This window comes from Talpa occidentalis, unplaced genomic scaffold (assembly GCF_014898055.3).
Source record: "Talpa occidentalis isolate TD23 unplaced genomic scaffold, MPIMG_talOcc4v2.1 talOcc4.12, whole genome shotgun sequence".
NCBI classification, from domain to species: Eukaryota; Metazoa; Chordata; class Mammalia; order Eulipotyphla; family Talpidae; genus Talpa; species Talpa occidentalis.
This window is the reverse complement of record NW_023601212.1, coordinates 81,358,439-81,365,114: the sequence shown is the minus strand read 5'-3', so window position 1 is coordinate 81,365,114 and position 6,676 is coordinate 81,358,439.

The window sequence follows — 6,676 nt, the reverse complement described above, 5'->3', positions numbered from 1 at the left end:
GGTTCTGCCTAAAAGGAAGAAGCAAGGCAGGGGTCAGGTAACAGATGTGTGTGTAAAATTGTCAAGATTATTTTAACTCACAGGAATATATTTTACATTATTACCCTATACACACATCTATGAAACTAAAACAAGTTTCATGAACCAATGCTATATATGAAAATGAAACCTAGTAAATTCCAACTATAGTTTTATTAATATTGAACTACAATATACAAAAAAAAACCTAGAAAGTACAAAACCAAAATTTTGTAAAGGTGATATTTAGTGTAGGGGTGTGCCTGCCTGTTCATAAGTTCATTCCAGTTAGGAACACAGAAGACAAGGCTACACATGTCAGGAGCACTATTGAACTGATTGCTTTGCTTTGCTTTTAATTGTGTCAATATTGAAAATCTGGGGCCTCCCCTGGTGGCGCAGCCATTGAGCACTGGGCTGCAAAGCTGCCTGCAGCCTCTGCAGCGCTGGTTTGATCCCTGGCCACTGGCGAGGGTCCCACATGGTGCGCAGACCTCTCCTGCCATGCCTGCTGCTCCCCTCAGCAGTGTACTTCATCAGTCTGCCTGTTCTGTTCCCTGCTCTGGCTCTGGTGAATCCTCTCACCCTCCCGCGCTGCTGACTGTACCCAGTGCTTGTATAAATAAATAAATAAATAAATCTTTTTAAAAAAAAATATTGAAAATCCTAATTCACACAAATAGTTATGAATGCTAATAATAGCAATATACTCTTTTTACTTAGCAATGGAAATTCATCTATAATCTTTTTTTTTTTTAATTTTTTTTTAGATTTATTTATTTTTATTTATTTATACAAGCACTGGGTACAGTTAGAAGCGCGGGAGGGTGAGAGAATTCACCAGAGCCAGAGCGGGGAGCAGAGCAGGCAGAAGGACCGAAGTACACTGCTGAGGGGAGCAGCGGGCGGCAGGAGAGGTCTGCGCGCCATGTGGGACCCTCCTCCAGTGGCCGGGAAGCAGCTGGAGATCGAACCAGCGCTGCAGAGGCTGCGGGCAGCTTCGCAACCCAGCGCTCAACCACTGCGCCACTGGGGAGGCCCCATCTTTAATCTTAATCCAAAATGCTGATTAACGTAGTGTCTTATAATAATTATTCAGCGTGAATGACAAAGTAAGTTGCAATAATTCATTCTCTTCTGTGGGTATCAAGTTTAACTCAATTATTGATTCTGGGGTTTCAAAAGCAAATGGATCTTTTATCCAACTATTTTCCTTTAAGAATTCAAATTTCTCGGCCTCCCTGGTGGCGCAGCGGTTGAGCGCTGGGTTGCGAAGCTGCCCGCGGCCTCTGAGGCGCCGGTTCGATCCCCAGCTGCTCCCCGGCCACCGGAGGAGGGTCCCACATGGCGTGCAGACCTCTCCTGCCACCCACTGCACCCCTCAGCAGTGTACTTCGGTCCTTCTGCCTGCTCTGCTCCCCGCTCTGGCTCTGGTGAATTCTCTCACCCTCCCGCGCTTCTGACTATACCCAGTGTTTGTATGTATGTATAAATAAATAAATAAATCTTAAAAAAAAAAAAAAAAAAGAATTCAAATTTCTCTTCTGGGAAGCAATGGTGAAAAGTTTGAGACAAGGAAGTGAGATGCAACATTATCTCTAACCTGATTTTTAAAAAAAGATTTATTTATACATACAAGAGCTGTGGTACAGGCCAGAGGTGTGGGGGTGAAAGGATTCACCAGAGACAGAGTGGGGAACAGGACAGACCTGACTGAAACACACTGCTGAGGGGAGCAGCAGACAGTCAGGAGAGGTCTGCTGGGCCATGTGGGTAGCTCCCTGGCTGGGGATTGAACTTGTGCTGCAGAGGCTGCGGATTGCTTCATAGGTTGCGTCTTATAACCCCTTGCACCACCAGAGAGGCCCTAACCTTATTTCTTTTAAGCAGTCTTGATCAGCAATATTCTCTTCAATGTGTTGCAACAATGTAGGGAACATATTGTAGAAAGGCTGGTTATTTTTTTTTTTTAAAGATTTATTTATTTATTTATTTATACAAGAACTGGGGTACAGGCCAGCAGCATGGGAGGGCAAGAGAATTCACCAGAGGCAGAGCAGGGAGTAGAACAGGCAGAACGACCTAAAACACTGCTGAGGGGAGCAGCGGGCGAGACAGGAGAGGCCTGCCACACCATGTGGGTTTCTCCCTGGCCGGCTAGGAATGGAACCTGTGCTGCAGAGGCTGTGGACAGCTTCACAGCGCTGCGCTCAACCCACTGTGACACCAGGGAGGCCCTAGGCTGATTATTTTTTAAGTCTTGCTTGCCACAGCAATAATGTCTTTTGGAACCCAAGAATACGCACAAGATAGTGAAATATATTATTGCTTTCCCCCTGTATCTTCAAATTTAATTCATTAAGAATGCCAAAAATATCACTTAAATATGCCAATTTTGTTACCCAAATGTCATCTTCAAAAACAGTTGCCAAATGAGATTGATTTTCAATAAGAAAAATGTAAATTTCATTCCTGAGTTCATATACTCTGCCCAATACTTTTCCTTGAGACAGCCACCCAACTTCTGCATGAAATAGTAAGTGGGGGGCCTCCCCGGTGGCGCAGCGGTTGAGCGCTGGGTTGCGAAGCTGCCCACAGCCTCTGCAGCGCCGGTTTGATCCCCGGCTGCTCCCCGGCCACCAGAGGAGGGTCCCACATGGCGCGCAGACATCTCCTGCCACCCGCTGCTCCCCTCAGCAGTGTACTTCGGTCCTTCTGCCTGCTCTGCTCCCCGCTCTGGCTCTGGTGAATTCTCTCACCCTCCCGCGCTTCTGACTGTACCCAGTGCATGTATAAACAAACAAAGAAATAAATTAAAAAAAAAATGCCTCTAAAAAAAAAATTTAAAAAAAAAATTAAAAAAAAAAAAGAAAAGAAATAGTAAGTGGGTGTGGTTCACTCCAATCTCTGAACAAAATATTTCAAGAAGTCGGCCGTTCAATGAGCTTTCTTTAATAAAATTAACAATTTTAACTGCATTTTTAAAATACATCCATTAGACTTGGTGGAATGTCTTTGGATGCCAAAACTTCTTGATGAATAAAACAGTGGTTCCAAAGAGTACCGCTATGGGTTGCTTCTAACAATTTTTCAATAACTCTGCTAATTTTTCCAGTCATATTTGCTGCTCCATCACTTGTAATTCCTTTCCAGTTTTTCCAGTTTAATTTATATTGACCAACAATGCACTTTTCTAATGCAGTAAATAAATCTAGTTCAGTTGCATGTGAATTTAAGTTTAAACAACACAGGGCCTCCCTAGTGGTGCAAGGGGTTAAGCACCGCACTATGAAGCAATCCACAGCCTCTGCAGCACAAGTTCTGCAGCACAAAAGAAACCCACATGGTGAAGCAGACCTCTCCTGTCTCGCCACCTGGTCCCCTCAGCAGTGTATTTCAGTCATTCTGCCTGTTCTGTTCCCCCACTCTGTCTCTGGTGAATCCTCTCACCCCCTGCATCTCTGGCCTGTACCCCAGCTCTTATATGCGTAAATAAATACATCTTAGAAAAAAAAAAGTTTAAACAACACAAAAGATCCTCTATAAAAAAATCATCTTGCCACACATATCTGACATAAACCAAGAGTGTTGCACAACTGGAATATCAGTGCTCTCATCAAGTTGGATTACAAAATCTATACCAGATTATAACCGTGCAATAAGTTTCGCTTCTAAATGTTTTGCAATCGTATAGATTCGACGAGATATTGTATTATCATTAAGAGGTATAGTTCTTAATTTATCAGCTGATTCATGTAGGCTGTGTGCCAAGAGGTTTTTGTACATTGCTTACACAACTCATATAACATCAATGTTAATCTAATGATTAAGTGCATAATTAAGATTCCCATTTTACGGGTGAAAAATAGCTAAGAAAGATTAAATAACATTTCTAACACTATAAAGTCAGTGGAGCAGCACCAATACTCAATCCAAGTCTGAAGTCCAGGGTCCTAACTGTGCAGCTACACTGCCATCTGATCACTAAAAAGTGATCTGGCCACTCTAAAAAGTGGTCAGCACAGTAGGGTGTATGTGACGATCCATTGGGGCGCAGGTGGGGGTGGAATTAAAACTTGTATTTATATTTTAAAAATACCGAAATCCATTTTATCTTTCCTGATGGTCCTAGTTTTACTTTTCTCCCCATCTTTAGCATTTATATTGTTTTATCATCATTTGAGTTGACATTCTTATCTTTGTTTTCCAACTATATTTTCTTTATACATTTCAGTGATAGTTTCTGAATATGCCATACCATTTCAGGTTTTTTAATAAAACTGAAGAAAAGGAATCTTATTTTTTGACATCTGGGTCAGTTTTAAAGGTGGGATGAGCCATCCCTTACGGTGGCAGTAAGAATCAAAATGGCCCTTCAGAGATGCAGGGCTAAGGTCAGGGGCCCAGTCACTCCTCCCTGACCCAGACTGTCTCTCCTAGAGGGTTTTCCTGCTCATATTCTGGGCAAGAAGTAGTAGAAAAACTGGCTTTTGTTTTAGCTTTCTTGAATGATCTCAGCACCCTCAAGAATAGATTGTCTTTTGCTCTCATTGTCACTCATGTCCCTTAACAGAATTTGTGGCAATCCATATTAAAAAATATATTTGTTTACTGAATACAATATTAACATTTCTGCCCATTTATAGAAAGCTCAACAAATGCAGAAAAGGCATACATATCATTTATAATGAAGAGATTTCACTATATTGCATATCAGATTATTTATGAAACATCCAAGTGAGAGTGGGAGGAATTTCATAGCTGCAGTTTTAAATTCAGAAATAAATTTTATGTCCAAGAGTAATTTACTTATATTTCTCCCATAAGACTTTGTAATCAACCTATTCCTTCAACAAAGGACCCATTGATCTGCTTACAATGCATTGTCCACATTTGATTGTTTGCATATGATTTACTTACCATCAGCCTGTATAAGTGTTTTCCTTAGTCCCCTGCCACTTAACAATCTCTTAATAATGAAGGTATCTTTCTGTATACTGGTGGCATTGCAGGAAATGGAGATGGGCCATCAGCTTTGGCCTTGTTGGATTTTATGTCACTCTACAAATGAATTTCCAAGTTGGAAGTGTCCTTTGAGATAATCTGTTATACTCTGAGGGAAATTTGAGACTTGGTAGTATTTTGTCCAAGATCATTCTGCTCATCAGTGGCGGAAAGAGCACTGGTGACTACTCTCTTAATGGCCCACAGCACTTTTTCACAGTATCACAAGCCTTTACTACTCACCACTCCAAGGCAATCTAAGCACCTTTACCTCCCACAAATGAAAAACCGACTTAATGTCTGAAATTACACCTTTAAAAAAAGCCCTAGAAAGTTCAGAAACCGAAAGTTAAATGTGGTGTATGTAATATTTACCTACTGCATCCAAATCACTTTATTCCCTAGGGTTCAAACGCTCTTAATCACTATCATCAGTGATGGTGGGTGTAAGTAGATGTTCTGCAAACTTGTAAATCCTAAACTTGTCCATTTAAAAAAGTTCGTGGAGCTTGGTGCTCTTGGGTCATCCTGATTTTAAACTCAGGTTCCCAAGGAATCAAGGGGATTGGGGGAGGAAGATCCTCATCAGAAGGAAAGTGAACAGAGACAACAGGGAGTTGGGGTGCACAGCAATTAAACGAGGGTCATTTTGGAGCGAATGACCCTCTGGGGTGAAAAACGAGAACAAGAAGGGCCACGCAAACCACCTCTCCCAAGTGTCAAAGGCATCTAGCACAGGCCAGTCCAAGTGGTTCCCTTCCCGCTCAGATCCAGGGCTATCTCTGTTGGGGGACCGCGCATCCTAAGGCGAAGGCTGGAGCCAAGGCCGGGGACACGTACCCTCCTCCACGCTGTTAGGGGGTGGCCATGGCGAGGGGTGTCGCGGAGCACAGTTGGACACATCCACCTCTGCCCTGCCCGTGCTTCTGGCAGGACCCACGTCTCACAGTGAACACTGGAAAAGTCTGGGGGTGCTGGGATAGAAAAGGGAGGTGATACCAAAGGAAGGACAGGGAGCTTGGACCCGACATCTCAGCTCGCCAGATCCCAGAGACTGTCACAAAAGCCAGAAGCACGTCAAGCCCACCTTCCAGGACCCGGGTGCGCTTTGGGGTTCTTTCTAGGTATGCTGGTGGACTTCGAGTCCCAGTTCCCCAATCTCTGGGTCTGACTTTGGGGAGTCTCTTTCCAATATTCACCTCTCCCCATCCGGGAAAGTGGGGTTTAGGTTTTCCTTGATACCATCCTGCTCAGATACTTACACGTTTTTCACATTTTTCTTATTGACAGCAGTAATCATAATACTTCTAATTATTATCAATAATAATACTTAGCGATTGTGTATCTGCAGCAGAGAAAGTGAAACAAAGATCAGTACAGTGGTACATCAAAGTGAAGTCAAGGATGAATAGTTTACAAAACGGAAGTGATTGCTTCTCTGGGGACTCTAACACTTGAAAGGGGCAGTAATTTCAAATATCTGATCTACGGGCAACAGATATTATTTCCATACTAGACAGAGGTTTTGAGTTTGACTAATGCTTCCAGGTAGTTTTCAAAATAACAATAGTGGAATTACTACAGTATATCTAATTTGGGACATTTTTTACTGGCAAAATGTTATCACAATAATTACAGCTTTTGGGCCTCTCTG